This window comes from Peromyscus eremicus, chromosome 5 (assembly GCF_949786415.1).
Source record: "Peromyscus eremicus chromosome 5, PerEre_H2_v1, whole genome shotgun sequence".
Classification (NCBI taxonomy): Eukaryota; Metazoa; Chordata; class Mammalia; order Rodentia; family Cricetidae; genus Peromyscus; species Peromyscus eremicus.
In genome coordinates this window covers 34,365,389-34,389,159 of record NC_081420.1, presented here as the reverse complement: position 1 = coordinate 34,389,159, position 23,771 = coordinate 34,365,389, and the positions used below count along the sequence as shown (strand labels likewise).

The following is a 23,771-nucleotide window of genomic DNA, read 5'->3' as shown; positions in this document are numbered from 1 at the left end:
ATAGTTTTCATTTCTCATACGGTAGCAATTTCGTTATGACTGCCATCCTCAAAGCAAATAAATACTTACATATGCTCCAAGTCAGTGTACACAGACAAACATCCATGCACATGTTCACACACAAGGTTTATGTGATACACAGGGCCCCAAATCAGGTCATGTCAAAAGCTTGACTCTAAAGTAGTAACTCATCCCTATTCTTTTTCTATCTGCCTCTGGGGAAAAGCCCACATGAAGTATTAAAAGCAGAAGATGCCCTGAAATCACAAATTCGTCTCCTATTATCTGTCACCGCTGCTGCCCAGTCCCCAAAGGCAGAAAACTGCATTGGAGCTGGAGGCACAGTAGAGGCAAATCTGGCCCTAGGAAGACGCTTGCAATTGCTCTCAAAATGTTAGGCCAACAGGAAATAGCCATATTCTCAACCAATTTGACTTCCCCCTGTTTCTGGACATCTACAGCATAAGATGGATTCTGCAACTCCGTACCTTTCAAGAAAACACAACTGCAACAACATGATCATAATAAATGACAGCACCAGCAACAGTTAGCAGCTCACACTATTGTTCCAGGCACAGAAGACACAAAGTTAACCAGGTTTTTCTTTAAACTTCACAACGAGGCATAGAATATTAGCAGAAGTGATAGCATTGCCTATCACATTTTAAATATTTACACACACAGCCACTCCTATGCATTTAAACATTAAAGCTAGAATCCTAAAAATGTCATCAACATGCTTTGACACAGGAAGGCTCACTATTACATTAGCCATTTATTCATTTGCAAGTAACTTATAAAATATTAAATACAAAAATCATCATCACTCATGACACAACTAAGAATGAAAATTTTTCTTTTAAAATGCTTTTTTTGGGGGACTGAAGAGATGCCTCCAAGGTTAAGCACACTGATTGCCCTCAAAGAGGACAGGGGTGGTGTGTATGTGTGTGTGTGGGAGGGTTGATTCCCAAGACCCACATGAAGGCCCCAAACCATCTGCAGGCACCAGGTATACATGCAGTGCACAGATATATATGCAGGCAAAAACACAATACACATAAAAACAATAAAATTAAAAACTTTTCAGGGCTGGGGAAATGGATCAGTTGATAAAGCAGGAGCTTTGAACACACTGAGTTTGACTCTGAGTTCAATTCACAGCAGCCATGATAGAAAATACAAGTTAAAGGAAAAACTGAGTATGGTGGTAAATGCTTGTAATCCCAATGCTGGGGAGGTAGAGATAGGCAGAGTAGCCTACCAGGTGAATGAAGGCTAATGAGAGATCCTGCCTCATAGGAGGTAACTGGCTGTCTTGAGGAACCCAGACAGGCATGTATACACACACACACACACACACACACACACACACACACACACGTATAATTACAGTTTTGCATGATTTTAATGCCTATTGGATCATAGAAACTGGGTTAGTGTCTCATCACACAGTCTAAACGTTCAAAATTAAAATAATAAAAGTGTCTAGCAGCATAATTAAGCATAGCTACATTCTTAGAAGTTGATTCAAATTGTATAGTTTGCTAGGGCTGTGTTATAGTTAGGTTTCTGTTGTCATGGTAAAACACCATGACCAAAGCAACACGGAGAGAAAAGGGTTTCTTTTACTTACAAATCTCAGGTCATGATCTATTACCCAAGGAGGTAAGGGCAGGAACTCAAGGCAGGAACCTAGAGACAGGAACTGATGTGGAGACTACAGAAGAGCATTACTAGCTTCGTCCCCATAGCTTGCTTAACCTGCCTTCTTATACAGCTCAGGATCACCTGCCCAGTGGTGGTACCACCCACAGTGACCTGGGCCCACATCAACCATTAACCAAGAACATGCCCCCAACCCCAACTTGCTTGCCCATAAGCCAGTATGCTGGAATCATTTTCACAATGGAGGTTTCATCTTCCCAAATGACTCTAGCTTGTGACATTGACAAAATACTAACCAGAAAAGGCTGCTATAAGAAAAAAGCCTTGGGCCGGGTGGTGGTGGTGGTGGTGGCGGTGGTGGCGGCGGCGGCGGCGGCGGCGGCGGCGGCGGCGGCGGCGGCGGCGGCGGCGGCGGCGCACGCCTTTAATCCCAGCACTCGGGAGGCAGAGCCAGGCGGATTTCTGTGAGTTCGAGGCCAGCCTGGGCTACCAAGTGAGTCCCAGGAAAGGCGCAAAGCTACACAGAGAAACCCTGTCTCAAAAAACCAAAAAAAAAAAAAAAAAGAAAGAAAGAAAAAAGCCTTGATAAACAGAAATGTGTGGTTTCACAGCTCAGAAGGCTGGATATCTGGGGTCATGGTATACACAGTGTTAGTTTCCTCCTCCAAGGGCTCACTGCTTTGTACACAGCCATTTCCTAACTGCCTCTTCCCAAGGGAATCACCCTATTCACAAAGCCCTTCAGCCCTTCTCTCCTCGGAAGGGCACTTGTCATGTTGGAATAGGACTTCCTGGCAACTTAATTACCTTCAAGTTTCCATGATAACTTAACCACATTCATACTGTGATGTGCTAGGATTTGAGACTCACATACAGGAATTTTAGAAAATCACAATTTAATCCAGAATTTTCATCAAGAGAACATATCAATTTTAAAAAAATACACAGTCACATTATCTCTGTGGCTCCACTCAGATCAGTGCTCAGCTCTGAGGAACAATCGCACATCTGATTCTTACCTTGCATTTCTTATCTTTTTGTCTGTTTTGAGACGTGGTCTCACATTATTCCTCATGCTGGCCTAAAACTCCCTTCGTGGCCCAGGTTAGTCTTGAACTCTTAGCATTCTTCCTGTCTCAGCCTCCCAAATGCTAGGATAACAGGTGTGCTTTAGTCAACACACCCAGACTCACCTTACATCAACTGATAATGTTATCAAATGTATTTGCATGGTGTGAAAAATCTTACTTTATCCCTAACAAAAATCATTGAAAACGATAAATTTCCTTCTCAAGGACAGCCTGAGCGTTAGCTCCTACAGATTTTGATATATTGGATGTACATTATTATTATTTCAAAATGCATTCTAATTTCCCTTTTGGTGTCTTCTTTGACCTATGGGTTATCTGGAAGTGTGTTGTTTAATTTCAAAATGTTAGGGATTTTCTTCATGGCTTTCCATTATTAACTTCTAATTTAATTCTGCTATTGTCAGAGACAACACTGTGCATGATTTCAATTCCTTTTAAATTATAAAGACCCGGTTAATGGCTCAGCATATGGTTTTACATTTGGAATTAAAAATAATAAAGTTGATAATGGCATAATTTAGCCCAGCTACATTCATGGTGGCCAAGTTGATTCAAAATATCAGTCATTTGTGTTAGTGCCTGAGTGAGGAAAGACAAACTAAAAAAAAAAAAAAATGTTTTTAATTAGGTGAAGGTTAGATTACTTCTCATGGGAAAATGAATAAGCAATTTATTTTTAGGGGCATGAGTATTCTTTTCACCCCGAGTATTGACTAAAGGACAATGAAATAAATATACTCCTATGTTAAGAGTCACACCATTTTTTTAAACAAATGCTAATCATTTACTTTACCTCTGGAAATCAAGTGATGCGAGCTAGCAAAGATTAGCAAAGCAGAAGTTTAACACTTATACTGTCAGGAACTGCACAGCACTGAGAGTTCACATCTGTAAAAAGAAATGACCAGCAAAAGAGGCCGTCTAGACACAAGATTTATTATGTTACAAGTTATGTACAATAAAAATATAAACATTTCCGCCCAAACATTTCCCAATACATCACAGGAGAAATAAGCATTAAAGCTCCACTTTTCTATTCCTAAAATGGGCTATAACCTAAAAGTATTGAAAAACTCAAACAAAATAAATACTCAGCACTGACTATCGCACTTTAGGGAAAAACCATCAAGCTAAGCACATTTCTTTCCAGTGCTATTTAAACACGGGATTCCGAGGTAAACCTTATTTAGATGAGTTTCTAGTCAAGGATTTGACCTACATAATATAATTTGTGTAAATCAAAAAGCCAAGCAATATCCTTGAAGGAAGAGACTAAAAATGGTTTAAAATTTTTCAGCTTGGGGATAAACATGCACTAAAGAAACATAAATTTTCACAAATACTTGGCACCAAACAGCTCAGTAAGAGAGGACATTACAGGTCTAACTTTTAAACTCTGAAAGTGTACTTCCGTAAGTGTTATGGAAGCTGTGTGTATGCTCTAGTTTCAGCCCCAGTCATCACAAGTATTCAGCAGTTAGTAGTCACCTCTTCAGCTAAGACTCCATGGATCCAGCCCTAGATCTACTGCCTGCTGGCAACAGGCTATGGCAAGATAGGAGCAGACAATACACTGGCCTAGATTTGTAAAAATTTCCCTTTCCAAAGATGTTCTGGAGCAAGGCACAGTGGCTCATGGCTGTAACCCCAGCACTCAAGAAGCTGAAGCAGGAAGATCACTGAGAGTTCAAGGCTAGCTTGGGCTACACATTGAGACCCTGTTTCTAGCAGGCAAAAATGCTTTCTGACTTTCTTACAAAAAGTCTAAACTCAAGCCAGCAAGCAACTTCATCCACCAGGTCTGCAAATGTACCTTTTTTAGGTATTCTATTAGATTTTCTTATACAGCTCCCTATTAAAATGGTTTAAATGCCAAGCCAAGCCTTGGGAAACAGAGCACACTCTATCTAAGGCATTTTATGGCTTCTAGCATTGGGATCCATGCTGTAATGAAAAGAAGAAAGTAGCTTGAAGCTCTTTGTCCTGGAAAGATGTTTTTCTTTTCCTTCTATTCTGTATGTGATGCTGCAGATGGAAGACATGGTCTATTGCATGCCAGCAAACACCCTACCACTGCCCTCACATGCTCAAACCTCCAGAAATTAATCCTTACTACAGGAAAGAGGGGCAAAGCCTTCTGTTATTATAGACCATGAAATATTATTACCACAATTTTTATTTTCATAAAACTAAGTTTTAGAGTTGGCCTGGAGGAATTAACCCATCTTTATGACCAATTCCTGACAAAATGACAGAGGAGAACGGCTTCCCTTCAGGTGCACCATCCTTAGCAGTGGGAGCCACTTGGCATTGAATGCTAAGTATTCAGGGGGAAAATGCATCAACCATTTCCAACCAACATGGCAAAGTCTTCCAGCAATGACGAAAGGCAGCTCGTTGTTTCACTGGAAAATTTCTTTTAATCTGAAGTGTGTAAAGGATTACAACACAGCAATCAGCTAATAATCATTCACAGCCTTATTAAAGTGATCCCCACCACCAGGGCACAAGTCAGGGGTCATTCCGCACAGTCATCTGGATACCAGGAAGTAAAGATTTAAAAGTCAAACATCTAACAACACTCTAAATCACACTGGGATGGGATGATAAGTGCCTAGAGTCTGCACCAGGAGATCTAAATTCAAGTCCTGCTCAGTCTGTGCATCGTTCACAGAAGCTGCCTAAGGCTTGGTATTCTCATGGCAAACCCTCTCTTACCCAGGAATTGTATCAGATTAGATTAAACAGGTCAAACATTTGACATAAGGCAAAAACACCATGTTTACTAAATAGACATCTGTACTGCTATCTAGAATAAAGCATTAAGAGGAAATAATTTTAAATTAGGCTCTTTTGTTCAAGTTAACATTGAACTACATTGTACTACACCAAGTAAAAACTCCATGTAATGGCCTTTAGGGTTATTTTGGTTATTTCTGTTTGTTTTGCTTTGGTTTTTGTTTTTGACAGGATTGCACTATGTAACTCTAGCTAGCCTAGAACTCACTATGTAGGCCAGGCTGGCCTCAAATGGACTTTGGGCTTTTAAATACCAAATCAGTTTCATTTCTAATCCCCCAGGCCCTGTATGTGTGTGTCTGTGTGTCTGTGAGTTTGTGTTTCTGTCTGTGTCCAAGCTTGCACATAGCTGCTGGCCTTGGACACACTATGTAGCTAAAGATAACCCTGAACCCCTTATCTTGCTACCACACTTCTGAAGTGCTGGGATTGTATATGTGCACCTCCATGCCTGATTTATGAGGTTCTGGTGGCAAAACCCAAGGCTTTGCACATTCTAGACAAGCATTCTACAAACTGAGTTACATCTCCAGCCCCCAAATATCTCTTTAAATCTCGACTTTTCAACAATGAAGCATAATTTTGTCAGCCATAAAATAAACTACCACCATACCTTTAACAGCATACTGCTTTTTTATAATGTTGGTTTTGTTTTCCTATGGGGGCTGAAAGCAACACTGTATTTTTGATGCGTTGATCACATATCAGAACACATTTCTATGGCCTTCTCAACATGAAGAATTTAGCCACGGTGATATTACAAGGGCAAACACAACTCACGCTGAGTTCACAGAACTTTTAAGAAAAAATGAGAAGAGTGACCAAAATGCACTGTGAATGCCACCTGGACTCAAAAGTGATGGCTCCTGTGCGTCCTTTGTTGTAAGTCCTGAGGGGGAAGCAGAGTTGGTACCAGAAGACTAAGGATGAGGAGAATAAAGTCCCTTATTTCAAAACAACAGGATAGAAAAAGAGAAAGGGGGGCCCCACATGACACCAGTGCTTTGACTGTTGATCCCGGACAAGATCTTGGAAGAGTGTTAAGAGAATGGGCTGTGACAACATAGAAAAACAAGTGTCAGTCCTGCCAGACAGCGTTGGTTCCACAGGGACAAAGCAAACCTCATTTCCTCCTCTGACAAGGCCAGCAACCTGGCAGATGAAGGAACTGCAGTGGACATGATGCATTTGGGCTTAAGTGGGGAATCAGACAACGGCCCTCTTGACAACTTGAAGCTCCTGATGTAAAGACATGTACTGACTGTGTGGGCAGTGTGTTAGGCTAATACAGGTGAGCCAGGATGCTGTCACCATCTAAGTCAGTGCCAGCCTAGGGAAGGTCCCCAGAGGCAGGGTTTTGTCCTCCATCCTTCTGCTCAACGAATGAATATTTATTATATTGCAGATTGCCAAACAAAAACAAGTGTTTGTATGGCAATCCACTCCCCTTCCCTATATACCTGCTCAGACAAGAATCTTCACAACAAAGCAAAAATGTGAGAACATTTTATTTCCCTTAAATATAGCTTTTGGATTGATTTTGTGTGTGTATACACATACGTGCCATGGTGTACTTGTGAAGGTCAGAGGAAGTCACTTGGCTCCTTCCACCACAAGGGGCCTGGAGATCCTGAGGCTTGACCTTGGCAGTAAATGCCTTGTCCTGCTGAGCCATCTTGCTGGCCCTTTATTTCCCATTTTGCAAAATAAAATAAAATAAAATAAAATAAAATAAAAGGAGCCTGAGACGTACTGCAGAGAAATGACTCATTGGATGTGACAAAGCCCCAAACCAGCAGAGCTGTTATTTAACCTCAAGCCTTGCCTCTTCTGACATTTCAGCTGAAACCCGGTACAGGAAAAACTACAGACACACAGGTAACAGGGTAAAAGAAAACTGACAAGAAGTAGGAGGCATTATCTGAGAAGTAACTTCAGTTAGGGGCCCAGCGTGCCCATAAAGAATCATTTTGTCCATCGATATCTTGAAACATACAACTCACTATGATTTATGAGACGGTCTAGTCGAACCAAGCTGCACTATAGATTCAGAACAAAAAGAATGATCGCCCTCCTTTCCCCCAGTTGGTCACAGGCCATCTGAGTAAAGAGACTCACCGATCATATGTGATAGTTAAGGTCCTTTCTCACACCAATGGTCCATTATCACAGTACAAGGCTAAATGGCTTAGGAAATGTATGTTGAGAATCTGTGCTCAACAACCAGCCATGTAACCCCTGGCCACTGGAACAGATCCGCAGCTCTTGAAATGCAGAATTCCAAGTTGTCAGTCACTGGTCGGAGAGAATCTCTAGTGCACTGTGGGGAAGTTCTCAGTCACTAGAATGACCATCTGCATGTCTTCCCTCATGGAGTCGCTGCAGGCTCCCAAATCACAAACGAAGCAGCTGTGAAAGATGTAGCCTTGTTTGGAATTCAATATGGAGATCCCAAAGATAGTTCTGACCTGGGGGACTACAAATGGTGACACTGCCCCGGCTTCCAACTCACTGGTGCCCTTCTTTATTTATCTCTTCCGATGATTTGAAGGAGAATGATCCGCACGGGCTCACATATTTGATTACTTGGTCCCCAGTTGGTGGAACTGTTTGAGAAGGATTAGGAGGGTACTACCTTGTTAGGGAAGATATGTCACTGGGAGTGGGCTATGAGGTTTCAAAAGACTCCTACTAATGCCAGTGGGCATATTCTCTCTCTCTCTCTCTCAGTTGTAGATCAAGATGTAAGCACTCGGCTATACCTTCATGGCACCGCCATGAACTCTAACCTTCTAAAGCTATAAGTCGAGTTAAGAGCCTTCTTTTATAAGTTGCCTTGGTCATGGCATTTTACCACAGCAATAGACATGTAACTAAGACAGCCTTCTTGATGAAGTTCTAGCATTTATTATATGTCCTCTTTCTCTCCAAAGTACTCTGAGCGAAACCTGGGGTCTGCTGTTACAGAAGGAGAGAGAATCACGGAGGGCCCATACATCCAGGACTGGAAAATCCTCAGGAGGGGTCTTTTCCTTGTTCTCACATTGACCAGGTGCCACCAGGCTTGGATCTGTAAGATCCAAGGCAAGAGATACTCTATCCAAGCCAACCAAATGGAGGGGAATGGCAGCCTACCAAAACAGCACAACAGGGAAAGGGTCTCCAAATAGCAAAGGAAATCCATATTTAAGCATGTGCTCCGCTTCCTGTGCCAATAATATCCAAGCTTGTAAAAGTGCGCATGCCCTCTGGCATTCAGATGGGATCGTCGCGGTTTGACTTTTATGTCAAGACTCTTTCCCTCCAACTACTTCACAGCCGCCACAGTTCTCCTTCACAGCATCTCAGCTTCAGAACTTCTGTGAAAACCACCCTCGGTGTCAGATGTCATCGTTGGCTTTTCTCATGTTAAGACATCTCCCCATCTTGACTTCGGATTCTTCTCACAAGCTTTCTGGTTCCCAGCTTCTGTGAAGGGCACCAAAGCAAAACTCATGAGGTAAACAGGCTGCCACCGAGGGGGGCTGTGGGGAGGAGCTAGCTTAAGTCAACGCTCCCCGTTCTGGGGAGTCAAGGGTGTGTGGTATTTTTCCAGGAGCTGCGGGACAGCAGCTGGGGGAGCAGCTCAGACACTTCCTGCTGGTGGCATTGCTGCAGCCTGAGCCGTCTGCACTGGCAGCAGCAGGCACTGCATCTGCTGCCAGCGCAAATCTTCAGATTAATGAAACTCCCAACCAGCGCAGCAGACGCGCCCACAGCTTTCTCCCCTTTAATGTTATAGGAATGCGCTTCAGACCTTGAGTTCATGGCCTGGATCATTTCATTTATTATTTTTTTTTAAATGGGGCAGGAAGGTGGAAGCTTAATTTTTGCCTACCAAGACAACATCACATCCAGACACCAGCTCAGGGGCAATGTGAGAAGGATTTCTGACTATGTTATCAAACAAGAAACCTCATAGAGACTCTGGGCTTGAAGTATTTTTTTTTCCCACCGGAAAGAAGAAGGGGCAGGTTGTAGTCACTAAATAGGAGAGAGTTGGGGGAGATGTTGGGAGAGATGGTGATGGCATCTTTCAAAGTAGACTTAGAGAAATCGCTCTCCTATATTCACACCCTCAAGTCACTAGGCAAATAAAGATTTTTACAACTTCAGCTGAAAGCGGTAATGAGCAGGCGCATGAGCACTGAGTACCAGCACACCCCACCAAGAGTTCTCTGAGCCATGGCACCATTCTTGCTCCAGATGGCATGGAAAATAATTTATAAATGACAAAAGTTCAATGAGTGGATGGCAGCTGTTCAGCTCCAGCTCTCTGGCCACCCACTTCAGTAGAACTGAGAGCTTTCAATCAACTCCTGCATCCCAGAGGGCCTTCAAACAGCATCAGAACATGTGTACAATATGTTCTCAGAAAGGAGCTGGCCAAATATGAAAGATTAGAAAATCAAGAGAAATAAAAATAGAAATGCATACTGTTTTCTCCCCAATCCACAATACCAAGCAGGGACTGAGAACAAAGGACTTCACATTGTCTTCCTGTTTTGTTTTTACCTCCTTCCTGTATATTCACTGTTAGAGAAGTATCTAGAATTTCAGCAGTGTTATTTTAAGAACAAATAATCAATATTCACTGATCTTCCCATCTACTTAATCAAACAAAGCTTAATATGAAAGCATCTCTACCTAACATTGGACCAACTGCTTTTTTGAAACATAAACAAAGGCACTCCCATTTTTCACTTCAGTTCTGAACATCCAAGTTTGAAAAAAAAAATAAGTATCACTTTGGACTTGGTAAGGTGCTTGCCAACATGCATGAAATCCTGGATTCAATCCCCAGCATTACATAAACCTAGCATAGTGGTACTCACCTGTAATCCCCACACTCTTAAGATGGAGGCCAGAGAATTAGAAATTCAGGGTCATTCTTGGGTATATAGTGAGGTGGAGGTTAGCCTGGTCTGCATGAAACTGACTCAAAAGAAAAAAAAAATGACTCTAAAAAGTACTGTCTTGCAAAATAATAAACCCCTGGCCCCTTCCCTTGGGAAAAGTAGCTCAGTTGCTATTTAAGTCTTAGGGAATCATTTACACAAAGAGAGAAGAACTAACTTCTCTAATTAACTAACTAATTGTACTAACTAAAGTTGCCAAACTATTTAAAAGCACACTGGCCTATAAAACAAATGCAACCTAAACAATCTGCCAAATTTGGAAAAGGCAACTGTAAGGATGGCAGAGGCAGGAGGCAAGGTTAGAATTTAAAGAGTGAAAAGTTCCAGGCTAGGAAATATCACTGATGTCCATCTGCCAGACTGACTCTCTGACACCCATTTTGATTGAGTACCAAAGCTTTCTAGTTCTGGTCCAGGCTTCAGAGAAATGCAGAAGGATGATAAACAGGAGCCTAAGATTGCATCCCTGGAGGCATGCACCCACCCACAAACTGCTGCTTTCGTCTCTTCCATAAATAGATCTCAAAGGAAGGCTGCTGAGACTCTGTGAGGTGACATGTTTATCACATGCCCCGAGTCTGCTAAAGAACAAAAAGGCTTGTCTAGAACAGACCTGTAATCCCAGCACTCCAGGGACTGAGGTAGGAAGATTTTGAGCTGGAGGCTAGCCTGTACTACATTGTGAGCTCCAGACTAGCCTGCACCAGTCTCTAACAAAACAAAATTAGATTCATATTAAAACCTACACACATAAGGCACAATTTTAAATTAAGATGGCTGTAACCAAAAAAGATTTTATTTTTATTTTTAAAGTGTGTGTGTGTGTGTGTGTGTGTGTGTGTGTGTGTGTGTGATGTGTTTGATTATGGGTGCCTGAATGCCAGGGTACACATGTGGCAGTCAGAGGACAACTTCTAGGAGTTGGTTCACTCCCTTGTACCTTTTGGGGGGCGGTCTGGCTTCTTTCTCCCACTTTGCACACTGGAAGCTTCCAGGAGATTCTCTTGTCTTCGCCTCCCATATTGCTCTAAAATAATATGATATAGAAGAGCTGCTGCAGGCAGCTGGTTGCTGGGTCCAGGGACATGATGGGTCACTGGGCGTGTGCAGCGAGCTCTTCACCCATGAACTGTCTCCCAAGCCTTGGTTTGATGTTTCGTTCTGTTTTCACAAAATACTTCTAAAAATAACCCACAATAATGGACAACAGAACCATCCTCCAGATTCACAATGTCACCGATGGCCTTTTAATGCCTTAGAGCTAGCTACATACTTGGTCATTTTCTGTTAACCATGGCTCTATTTGCTCAGCAAGGAGTGAAAAGAGAGGAAGGAAGGAAGGAAGGAAGGAAGGAAGGAAGGAAGGAAGGAAGGAAGGAAGGAAGGAAGGAAGGGAAAGAGGAAGGGAGGCAGGGAGGGAAGGAGGAAAAATGGTGGAGACAGACAGACAGACAGACAGAGGAGTGACAACTAGGCTCGGAGGCACCAGATCTAGAGGAGCATAAATTTTCTTGCACAGTGTTTCAGCACACACATCCCCTTACTTCCTACGTGGTACTACTGATAACAAATCAGCAATGCAGATCAGAGGAATTTTTTTTTTTTAAAGGAATCATAGGCGTTTGGACATGTACCCAGAGCCTGGGAGCGGATAAAAGAACCTGGCAAGCTTAAAACTTATGCTAAAGATACTATGAGGATTAAATTTCATACTGAAGAAACTGTGTTCAATGCAAAAAAAAAAAAAAAGCCACTAGTCAAACACATTACTCCAAACTTGGGACTAAATATATTCAATAATGCTTCCAGAAAACACTGAGCCATTGTCTCCCTTCTCTGCCTTAAGGAACTTGGACAGACGGCCACCAGACAGGCAGCTGAGTTCCCCATGGCTTTCAAGGGTGATTTTCTATAGGACCATGCCCTGACTACAAAGAGACTTTACACAGCAATTCTGTAACTCAAGACGCCCTGAGTGTGCACCCTGTACTAAATTAGTGTGAGCTCGAGGCTACTGCTTACCAGACCCACTTGCCAAAGACACAACCAAGCAAAACAGGGGTTCAGTGAATACACGCAACAAACCAGTAACTGCCTAGAAGACAGGCTGAGAAGCAATAGAAAATGGTACATGCTCCAGAGTTTCCAAAGTATGGTATGCATATCAGGTCCCCTTCTAGCTACAGGATCTGACTCCCAAATGTGAAAAATCCATCCAAATAACAACTAAGCCAAATAAACAGATAACTAACAGCATATCATTAAAATGAATCTGATCATCACTGACCATTACTACTTTCTGTAATGGGGAAAATGGTGCGTATCTCAACTTCTCCACCTGGCTATCCCAAGCATGTAGCTACTAAATGGGACTCTGATAATTGAGGACCTGAATTTTTACTCTATTGCTGATGAATTTCATTTTAAATTTTAAAAAATCAGATGCCATTGGCAACTACCATATTGGACACAAGGGCCCTAGAAATCTAAATCAGAATTTTTTTAAATCACCTTTAAAGCTGAAGGTATAGATCAGAGCACTTGCCTAGCATGTATAAGGATCCTAGATTTGACCCAATGTACCACCCTAGATCATCAGTGAATCCTAATGGTTCAAAATCATTTCAAAATCAAAGACAGAAAACGAATTTGGAACTAGACTTATAACAGACCAAACACAGCAGGCCCTCAACACCATAAATGCAGATACCATGTTATTATATTTGAATATGAAATGTCCCCATGGGCTCATATTTCAACACTTCCTCCAGCCTATAGCCTACCTGGAGGAAGTGTGTCATAGCCAAGCCCAGTTCCAGCCTGAACTTCCTGTCTCCTAATCAACTAAGACTCAAGTAGCTGCCTCATCTTCTTCTGGCAATTGTATCTGCAAGCCCCTGTGTACTCATCTATACCTTCGAACTATAGGGACTGTATCCCATCAAACTGTGAGATCAAATAAATCCTTCCTCCCCTAAGATACTTTTTTCAGGTTCATAATAGTGACAAGACATAACCAAAACACACAATAAAAGGTGACGCAGGACAGCAACCCAAAGGTGTTGTATTACACACCTCATTTCATTTTTCATAAGTTGAAGTATTCTACAGATGACATTAGGATCTAAAGAAGCAAAAGCAAGGAATTGTTTGAAAAAAAGGAATTGGGTCACTTTATGAGTACTTAGGGAGGAAAAGCACAATTTTAAAAAATTCTTCCGGCTGGAGAGATGGCTCAATAGTTAAGCGCACTGGCTGCTCTTCCAGGGGCAGATTCAATTCCCAGCACCAACATGGCAGCTCGCAACTGTCTGTAACTCCAGTTCCAGGGGATCTGACATCTTCTTATCAATGCACATAAAATAAAGTTGAATAGAGCTTTAAAAAAATTCCTCTCACTCATTTGGCATTGTCTGGCCTGAATTTTAAGAATGAGATGGTAGAAAGTACCCCTGTCTAGCACGTAACAATTTGCATCCTTGTACCTTGATAGACATAACAGTGAGATGATTCTGTCAGGTGTAAACAGTGTTTTCACACTTCTACCAATGTGTGCCTTCGTTATTATCCAACATTTAATTAAGTCACAACACCAGAAAACATCTGGTAGTAAACTTTAACACATGCACTACACCATGAATGGCAGAGTGCTGCAGCCCTAAGTGGTAGCTCAGGCAGAAAGGGTGGTACTGAGAGGAACAGACCCAGTGCAAGCAGCCCGGACTGAGGGACAAGCGGGTACCACTGGACTGGGTGCCGCAGCTCTCCTTTGTGTGAGCATGAGGTCAGATCTTGCTGAAGCAGAGTTTCCTTCTCTGAAGGTGGGGCTAATCAAACGGACCTAACACCGAGTCAAGCACAGTTGCAGGGTTCTGTAGACAGAAAGCAAACAATGAAGAGGCCCTTTCCTGCCCCTGTTACCACAGGATCATCTTTAGTAATAACAAATAATAGTAGTTTGAAGCAATCACCACCTCACTGTTACTTCACGAGACTCTGTACAGACAGGCCCTATCCTAAAATCCAGTCTGTAAAAACTTCTTTATCATACAGAACAAGAGGGAGTCTTTGATTGGTCCCGTGTGCTCGTGGACACCAGGGCATGGCTGTCTTAAACAATCACCCCAGCAGTCTTTCCCGTCACTAGAAACAGGCTCTTTCTATGTCTTCACACATTGTCAGACATCAGCTCAGTTTTGCAAGAGAGATTAATGAAACAAGAAGTTCATGTAAGTCATAAGTTCTTTAAAACAACAACAACAAAGAATACAACCAGCTACCAAGGCCGTAGGGAATACCTAGTCTAAGCCCTGCTTTTGGTTTTTGAAGCCTCAATGGGGAGAAGACAACACTGTCTGCCCCAAATTTCTTAGAATTCTACTCCAAGGCTGTTCCTGTGTTAGGACATTGAATCAAAAGTTGACATCAGTATTGACTCAGAACTCAGTAGTCCTGTGACCCTCTGGCTTGCTGAAGATGCTACTGAGTGAAATAATAAAATTATAGCAAATTATGATGTATACACAAAAAAATGCATAGCAAGCCCAATCTTTTATTACTGCATTTAGATTCAGGCTTTATTTAAGATGGAAGTAAGTGGTCCAGGTCAGTAATGTGAACTCATAAAACAATGGAAATCTTTGAGAAAAGTAAGTGCATGTGTATATATACACATACAGAGAGACAGAGAGACACAGAGAGGGGAATGTATATACTCTATAGGATTAAAAATTAATTTAAATAAGCCGGGCGGTGGTGGCGCACGCCTTTAATCCCAGCACTCGGGAGGCAGAGCCAGGCGGATCTCTGTGAGTTCGAGGCCAGCCTGGGCTACCAAGTGAGTCCCAGGAAAGGCGCAAAGCTACACAGAGAAACCCTGTCTCGAAAAAAAAAAAAAAAAAAAAAAAAAAAAATTAATTTAAATATTGAGGATTTATTACTCCAGTTTCTCAGCAGATTACTGAGAAATTATATCACTTCCCAATCCTCTTGCATGCAGTAGAAATCTAAAACTGCATTTGACCTGCCCTGAAGCTAATATTCCTCCCACAGGCTGATTCCTTTAAAAAGCACAGAAGAAAGATGAGCTGCCCAAACCCAACAGCTTACTCCCATATAAATATGACTAATGAAAAATGTAGAAAAACATTGGCTAAAACACATTTCAGATATTATCAATATGTTAGTTTCTAATTTTTAGTGCTCCCAGTTACCTAAGCCAACTGAATTGGCTGGCCCTTCATCTCAGAGGGAAAAATTAAAAATAGTTTCACATAATGAATAATTATGGTGTGCACTGGTAATGTACATGTCTGAGCCTTGACTCTTCTTCACCCCTTCTTTGGTAAAAGGTTCCCAAGTGTTCAGGTTACATTAGCAACCTGAACTCATTTGCTGAGATCTTTCCCTGAACTTCAGGTGTTCTGGGCCATTATGAGTGTCAGCCCAAAGACTCAAGCCTTATAATCAGAATTCTATAACTGGTACCTGAATGTAGTAAGTTTCTATTTATCTCTGTAAAGTAAGTGTTTTATGCCACAAGGTTTGTGATTGGGAAAATTAGGTGAGAGAATAGAGGCAAACTGTCCCTTGGACAGTATGAAAGCCAATACCCATAAAAGTGGGCAATAGCATCATATCAGCTATAATAGACAACCAATACATTTACTGTTTTTCTAGTTGCTTGGATTGAGTTCCAACTATTCAGTTTAGGCAGTCCTTATACCTCAGCCTACCAGGTAGCTGGAATTACTTGTGTCACTGGCCTGTGAGATAGCTCAGCAAATAAATGTACTTGCAGCCAAGCTGGAAGACTTGAGTTTGATCCTAAAACTCATGTGGCAGAAGAGAAAACTAACCACTTGATACAAATTATCCTCAAATGTAAACACACATACACATGCAGAATTACAGGTGTCTATTATTTCATCTGATTTAATACTTTGTTTTGAAAAACAAGTGAACAAAATCTTTATGGTATTTTTGAACTTTGTGGGTTGTACAAACATACTCCACTAAAGATGAGCAACACAGGTTGGGCAGTGGTGGCGGCGCACGCCTTTAATCCCAGCACTCAGGAGGCAGAGGCAGGTGGATCTCTGTTAGTTCGAGGCCAACCTGGGCTACAGAGTGAGTTCCAGGAAAGGTGCAAAGCTACACAGAGAAACCCTGTCTTGAAAAACAATAAATAAATAAATAGATAGATAGATAGATAGATAGATAGATAGATAAAAATTTAAAAAAAAGATGAGCAACACTGGAAGAGAGGAAGTCAAAGGGCAAGTGAGGACCCCAGCATAAAATAAAGGCTCAATTCAGTCTCTGCGAGCCCCTATGAGCCCAGGTTAGCTGATTGTGTGAGCCTTTCCATGGTGTCTTTGACCCCTTAGCTTCTATACTCCTTTCTCCTCCTCCTCTGCACTCTGTGTACATGTTACAGCTGTGTAGCTTGGTCCTCTTATGGGACTCCTAACAGTGGGAACAGGGTCTCCAACTCTTTTACTGGCTTTTGGGGCCCTACTGCTGATACTGGGTCACCTTACCCAGCCTTAATACATAGGGAGGTACTTAGTCTTACTGCAACTTGATATGCCATGTTTTATTGATACTCATAGGATACCTGTCCTTTCCTGGATGGAGATGACAAAGGATTAGGGAGTAGGAGGGGGGGAATGACAAGAGAGACTGGAAGGGAAGGATGGGGGAGGCTACAGCCAGGTTGTAAAATAAATAAATGAATTAAAAAAAAATAAAGACTCAAGGATAAGGACGGCATGTTCTAAGAGCAATAGTGGAGAAACCCACTTGAGTAGCTATAAATTAAACTAGGAAAGGCAGTAGGGTTCAGCCTAGATCTTCACAGAGAACTAGAAGAGATATTGACAGTAGAACCACAGTTATGAATCACGGGAGCTTGGCACATGCATACCTTAGCCAGTACAAGGGATTCATTTGGAAATCACGGCTGGTAACAGAACACTGCTCACCTAGGACAAGCCTAAAGCGTCACACTAAGAAATGTCCAGCTTATTCTATCTGCAGAGACTAGAACAGCACTGAGAGCTTTCTCAGCAACACCGTGGTATAGACAGATGCAGACAGAGTGGTGAATTCCATAGATGGCAACCCAAAAGCAGTGTGCAAGAAGAGCTCACAGAAACATGGAAGCCAGTCTGGCCTGCCGCACAGGCTGACTCGGTGTGCTGTTTGCACTACATTTGGATTTGAACTGGGAAACAAAAGCAAGTGGTTACTCTTTGTTCACTGAGTGGGAAAACTGGCAATGGGAAGGAGCTGGGTGAGGAGGCATGCCCAGAGGAGGGCATGGAAAGATGCAGGGCCAGAAACAGGCACGCCCTTTCCCAAAGCTGAGTCAGTTCACACACACAGTGCAGGACTGAGCATCCTAAAGCCAGATGATAAACAGGAGTTTGGGTCATGACCATGAACAGTGAAGGCTGAGGCACAAACAAGGACTGGGATTCTGGCTGAAGAAACACAAAAGACAAAAATGGGATGGGCATTAAAAAAAAAAGTGACAAAGAAAGTTCTTCCTGGTCTAACAAAAGAAAATGCTATTGTATGGAGATACTAAAGGCTTCTTCACAATCCTCCCTGGGGCATGAGCAGAGCCTTCTGTACAGGTAGTAACTCGTACTAGCTACTCTTCTACTCACTGTGACCAAATACCTAATAAGACAGCTTAAGGAAAGAAGGATTTAATTTTGGCTCACAGTTTACAGGAATACAGTCCATCACAGTAGTGGGGACATGGTGGCCAGGGCTCCATCCTGGGTGCTGGAAGCCCGTGGTACAGCTTGTTAAATCTCTGTGGATCATGAAAAGAGACAGGATAGGAAGTAGGTTCAGGGTATAAACCAAAAATTCTATAAACTCTCCCTAGCAAACCACTTCCTCTAGCATGGATACACCTCCTGTGGGTTCCACAGCCTGCCAGGACAGCACCACTAACTGGTGAGCAAATGTTCCAACACTCGAGCCTGTGGGGCACATTTCACACTCCCATCGTACTAGTATTTACCATCTCCTTCGTTAAATCTTCATCATTACAAGCTTCCTCTCCTGGTTTCTTGCTGTGACCGTTGGAGATGCTGAATGACTCAAGGGCTCACTGCCTGGGTGGACAACAGCTGAGTTCCAACTCCGAAGCCCTCAGGAAGGTGTCTGAGACCTTTTCTTTTATCTCAGACTGAAGCAGCAAAGATTGCAGGCACGGTTATTGAACTTAGAGAGCTTACATTCTAGTGCAGCCATGAGGAAAATGACAAATTCTAAGTTAGGTAAAGCCAAAGAGATAGAGGAATGAAAAGGGCAAAAATATACAGATGAAATGTTGAATAATGAGTATGCAAGACCGAGCAGACTGTATTTGATTTTGTAATTGGGGGATGTAATATCCGGGATGGAGTTTTTTTTAAAGAAGTTCCCAAGACCAAAGGCAAGAAGGAGACTACCTGCTTACTAGGAAACAAAGAACTCAACAGTCAACACACTCAAGCGGGAATGTGGTCTGAGTTGAGCACCTATTGCCAACCAGAGGCTATACCGACCTCACATACTACCTTTCCTCTTAACTCTCAGAGAAATTCTTCAAGTTGTTTGGTCCTGTCCAAACTTGATGAATGAGAAAACAAAAGCAGGTTCATAAAAACTAAATGTAAATTGTCAATTTGATACAATCTGGAGGCCCTGGAAGGTGGCCTTCTGAGCATGCCTATGGGGGATCATCTTGATTGCCATTTACTGATCTGAGAAGACCCTCTCACTCTGCAGAGACCATTTCCTGGGTAGGAGATCCCAAACTGTAATGAAGAAAGGAAACTGGGCAGAATAGGCATTGACTGTTCTCTTCTAAATATGGACATGATGTAACCAGCTACTTCAAGCTCAGGCTGCCCTGACTTTTCACCGTGATGGACTGTACTTTGAAATCTAAGCCAAAAATACATCCTTTCTCCTAGAAGTTCTTCTGTCTGCATATTTTATCACAGTAACTGGAAAAGAAATTAGCTATCACCCAAGGTGGACAGAAAAATGATCACATTTAACAACAAAGTCAAGGCATGATGCTTTGACCAAGAGTATGGAAGGACAACAAGAGACTAGGGGCTATTGTAATGACTAGTGAGGCTTGCACTTGGAGACAGTGGTGGATGCAGTGTGCCTGTAATCTCACTACTCAGAAGGTAGAGGCTGCAGAACCAAAAGTTCAAGGTCATTTTTGCCTACAGAGGGAGTTCAAGGCCATTCTAGGCTACATGAGGCTTCCTTTCAAAAAAAAAAAAAGTGTCAGGATTGAAGAAGGGAATGAGATAAGTAACCCATAGAGACCAGCAAACAATACTTGGGAGTAGGCTTTGGGAGAACGTAGCTGCTAAATCTAGAAATGTACTGCTAACAACTAAAGGATCAGGAATCCAAAGGTGGTCTGGCTTTGAGCCTTCAACAGTAGATGCATTAGCTAATGAGATAGTGTATGGAACTTCTCGGTAAAGAAACCCTAACAGGTACGTAGGAAGATGAACTTAAATTCAAAACAATTAAGAAGACGCTGAGCCTTATGATGATGGGAAGGGCTCACTTGGCCGCAGTCAGTTGGGGAGCATTTCTGTGTCATCCTACAAGGAAGTGTAATATCTGTGCAGACCAATATCTTTCTGACATTAAGGAAACACAAAAAGCTCCTGCCATGCTGTTACAAAAAGCACAAAATTGCAGGTACACATGCGAGTTTACACACACACACACACACACACACACACGAATTTAGCATTAACTTAATAGCCCTTCTACACAGACATACTCGAAATGACAAGCAAAATGCCATGTTATTTAGATTCATGTGCACAGTGTTAAAATGCTGTGAAATCATGTAGGCTTTGACTGTCTGATGTTATTCAGTTGATGTCGTTAAAACAGAAGAATTAGTCTTATAATTACTCCCTTATGGGTTTGACAGTCTGCCTAAAAAAAGGAAGAGTACTCATCTCTGGCCCAAATTACCTTATCTGGGGGGAAATTAGGTGGGTTAAAGACAGCAAAATCCACATTTCAACAAGCCCATGGGAAGAAAAAGAAATGTACACCAGTAAGGAAGAACCACCCTAGGGTGATTCAAAGCTGCAGCCCATCAGGCTCTATAGGCTGGGTGACTCCACTGTGAGGATCTAGTGGGATGGACAAATCCTTTCTCTCCCTCCTGGGTGTAATGGCCACACTCAGCACTCCGAAACTTCATCAGCCTGCTCACATCTGATGTACAAATTCCACTGCTGTATATGATTTAAAGTTTCCAATTACCCTGGCCAGACTGTACAGACATAACTGCTGAAAAAATGACCCAAAATTCTGGGTCATGTAATTAATTGCAAGCAGTTGGGGGTAGGGGAGAGAAATGGCCTGGTCAGTAAAGTGTTTGCTGCAAAGTGTAGGGACCCAGCCCTTCCAGACCCAAGTGGCCAAGCTCCACCCTACAGAAAAAAGACCTAATCAGGCCACAAAATCCCACCAATCCCAGGCCACCCCAGAAAGTTCCATTCCCAAGAAACTACATATAGCCTGCCTGCTGATCAGTTCTTCTCTCCCAAGCATGGGCAGCCACATTCCTATGTTTTTCCCAGTAAATCTTGTGTGAGGTTTGTTGTGTGAGGCGACTGTGGTATTCCTTGGCTCCTGACCCAGGTACCTTCCCCCTCAGAGCTGTAACACCTACACCTATGGTTGGATCTCCAGCACCCATAGAACAAGCAAGTGTGGTAGGCCTTATGCCTATAATACCAGGGCTCAGGATTCAGGAGGATCTTGAACCATGATGGCCAGCCAGTCTAGCTGAAACAGCAGCCTCTGTTCAGTGAAAGACTTTGCCTCAAAAAATAAGGTGCTATGTAACAGAAGAAATATTCAGTGTTAACCTCTGGCCTCCACAAACACATGTACACACACACAACCAAACATCACACACACACACACACACACACACACACAAATAAGCCCCAGATAGAAGTCCTTTTCCTTTCTATTTATGAGTTTGGCAAGCCGTTCTTTGCATGGTTCTCAGAGAGGAGAGAATCTAATTTAATAGGAATCAAATGCAAACCTTAATATTAGTTACTGGTCTGAGGCCACACTAAAGGCCAAGCTATTAGAGATAAATAGTTACTGGGGCATGGCTTGTTGGCAAAAGCCATCGATTGGGAATAGAAAATCAGATTTCAATTCCAGATTCTCTCACAGTCTAACTGAATCTTAAATGAGTAATTTTATCTACGTCACAACAATTAGTGTTCTTACTTATGATATGTTAAGGCATAAGTAAGATATTTCCTAGAAGAAATTATTCTATGCTCAAATGATAATATTACTATTGAGAATTACAAAATTCTCAATTTCTGTAGCTATTTTACAATTATTTTATGGACCATATTGTATTTTTCAGGTATGTCACATATTAGCTCCAAGTCTTTAGAAGAAATCTTGTGTGAGTTGATACTTTGTTGCTGTAACAAAATGCCTGAAATAATCAACTTATAAAGAGAAAAGGTTCTTTTTTTGTTGGCAGTGTTTTTATATTTTCCTCATAGTTTTGGGGGTTCTAGCACCATGATGGGTTAGTTCTATTACTATGGTCTTTTGGCAAAGAAGCATGTCTTAGTAGAGGTGTGTGGCAGAGCAAAAGGGTTCATTTCATAGCCTGAAAGTGAGAGAAAAGGAGGGACTGAGGCTCCATAACCCACTTCAAGAACATGCCACCCACAGGGCCATACTATCTATCCATCACCTCCCAAAAGTGCAAGCTAGGGACCACCATTTAACACATGGGCCACTGGGGACTAAGCATCCAAATATGGCAATCTCCATATCTTTGAAGATTAGTCTGAGCTGAAAGAAGGTTCATAGCTAGCTTGGCGATGGTGGCGCACACCTTTGATCCCAGCACTCAGGAGGCAGAGGCAGACAGATCTCTGTGAGTTCAAGACCAGACTGGTCTGCAGAGTGAATTCCAGAACAGCCAAGGCTATACTGAGAAACCCTGCCTAGAAAACATAAACAAACAAACAAATAAATAAATAAATACTGAAGAAAAAGAGTAAAAGTTTCTTACAATGTGATGAAGTAAATGGAGAGATAGTGTGCTTAAAAGTTGACATTTAAACCTAAATTTTCATCAAAGTTAATTATAATTAGGAAACATAATATTTAATGATCTTGGGAAATTTACATGGAGAAGTAAAATTCATAGATACCCAACTCCACTTTGGAAATGAAGAACTCGATACTAAATCCTTAATTTCTCTAGCTCTTTTAGCATTGTTTTATGCATTATACATATTATCATCTTGGTCGTGTATTAGCTCCAAGAGTTTAGAAGAAAGCTTGTGTTAGTTTTCTGCAGCTGTAACAAAATAAATAAGACTTTGCTGTACTGTGAAAGCAAATTAACACACTGGCATAGCATAACAGCATGAGCATAAATGAAAATAAAACAAAGGGACACATTAGAGAAACAAGAATAGTGATCGCCCTCAGAACAGGGCCACATACAGGAAGTGAAACAGGCTCCTACCTACCACTAAATGCGCATGTGCTCCAGAGGCTAAAGTCACAAACGATAAACATGTAACCGCAATGTCAGAGCTATGGGTAGGTCTATAAAAGAAGAATGGAGAGGCGTTATTTTCACAGAACAAAGTAAAATACCAATGGACTGAAGTACATCAAAATTGAAGAGTTCTTTTCAATAAAGAATGTAATGGGGCTGGAGAGACGGCTCAGGTGGTCGAGCACTTTCCATACAAGTATGGGGACTTCAGTCCAAATCCCCAGAACTTACAGAAGATCAGAAGAGTCTGTAAAGCCCAGCGCTCCTAGAGAAGAGACAGGAGACACTGAGAAAATCTGCAGCTAGTCAGGCATTTGCAGTTAAAAACACCAGAGACTCTCTGTCTCCAACAAGGTAGAAGGAATGAGAACGGAAGTTACCCTTTGACCTCCATCTGCAAGCTATGGCAGGAACACACACGAGATTACAGTTATCAATGTTCACAGAAGAAGAAATGCTTGCCATGTGGAAGAATCAAGCAAGGCCTCCCAGAGTATACAAAGGCACCTCTGTATCAATAGGAAAAATATAAAATCTTTCAGTGGAAAAATTAAAATAAATGTGAAGGGAAATGTATAGGAAAGGATAAATTTCAAATGAAAAAGTATAAAGACATAGTCACTCATCCAAGAAAAT

General features: G+C 42.0%; 1 long non-coding RNA gene across 2 annotated transcripts in view; it reads right to left on the bottom strand.

The window, feature by feature from the left end:
- The window catches only part of LOC131911255 (uncharacterized), a 150,824-nt gene that overhangs the window by 23,863 nt on the left and 103,190 nt on the right, over window positions 1-23,771 (bottom strand). The window contains exon 4 of one of the 2 annotated variants that reach the window (XR_009379311.1): window positions 8,683-9,026. The exons of the other annotated variant lie outside the window; for it this stretch is intronic. This is a non-coding gene — a long non-coding RNA (uncharacterized LOC131911255). Of the gene's footprint in view, window positions 1-8,682; window positions 9,027-23,771 lie in introns of those variants that run through there. 2 annotated transcript variants of the gene reach the window in all.